A 1,048-nucleotide genomic window follows, 5' to 3' on the forward strand; every position below is an offset into this window, starting at 1 on the left:
ACGACTCATTTTGAGCATCCCCCTTGCTCTTGACTTGATTCCCTGCCCTCGCTTTTCAACAGCCTGCAACTGTTTGGGCGTTTTCTGGCTGGGAAGAAAATTATATGGATCATCTGAACTTGCCTGTGGGAGATGTGACTGATCATGTTTCAGTGTAGGTAAGTGACTCTCTGTTAATGTTGAAGAAACTGCCTCATTTGTTTTCAACTTAAAAAATTTCTTCACGGACTGAGAAGATGAGGTAGTTGTTGCACTCTTGTTTTCTGAAAGTTCTGTGCCTTCATTAGGATAAATAAATTTCTTATTACCCTTTTTCATTACATTCACCTTAGGTTCAATAAGCTTGGAAATAGAAGGGCCTTTATCCTTAGCTTTCAGATATATTTGGGTTTCCTCAGATTCTGTAGAAAGAGTTTCTGTTGACTGTGTCACCCCAATGCGGAATCCCACCTCGCTACTGGTGGTTAACCAATTTGCTACTTTATCAGCTGGTTCTACTCTACCCAATTTTTCACTTAAATGGTCTGTATCTTCCTGTACAGATGCCAATGCCTCACCAGGGAATATGCAGTCATTGTCTTGCTGGCTGACAGATAACAGATCCTTCTCTAATTGCTGTTCAACTTTCTTAGTGCTGTATGTGGTAGGCCCAGTCTTCATGCCATTCCCAAAGGACTTCCCTGGCATGTGGGCATCAGATTTTCCCTTGATATTCGTGGATGTGATTTTACCCTTCCCTCTCAGTGACACTCCCCCTCTACCACCTCTACCTCGGCTTATGGTTGGGATGAGACTAGTTCTCACCACTGGCTCCTGCTTGGTAGGGGATGAGTAGGAGTGCTCCTGGGAAATGACATCCACAACAGTGCGGTTGTGACCTGTGCCACTCTCTTCACTCTTAAGGAACCTGTCTGGCCTCACATCAGTATGGAGACTCAACTCTGAAAAGAGACATTTAGAAAATTAGAGATTAGAGAAAAGAAAGTGAATTATCTATCAAAATTTTGATTCAATGCCTCTGGGCTGTTTTAAATGCTGAAAGCCTTAC

General features: G+C 42.8%; 1 protein-coding gene across 1 annotated transcript in view; it reads left to right on the forward strand.

The window, feature by feature from the left end:
- Positions 1-1,048, forward strand: part of LOC119594184 (peroxisomal sarcosine oxidase-like) — a gene marked incomplete at its 5' end in the record, with an annotated part of 59,772 nt that overhangs the window by 4,413 nt on the left and 54,311 nt on the right.

This window comes from Penaeus monodon, chromosome 33, assembly GCF_015228065.2.
Source record: "Penaeus monodon isolate SGIC_2016 chromosome 33, NSTDA_Pmon_1, whole genome shotgun sequence".
Taxonomy (NCBI): Eukaryota; Metazoa; Arthropoda; class Malacostraca; order Decapoda; family Penaeidae; genus Penaeus; species Penaeus monodon.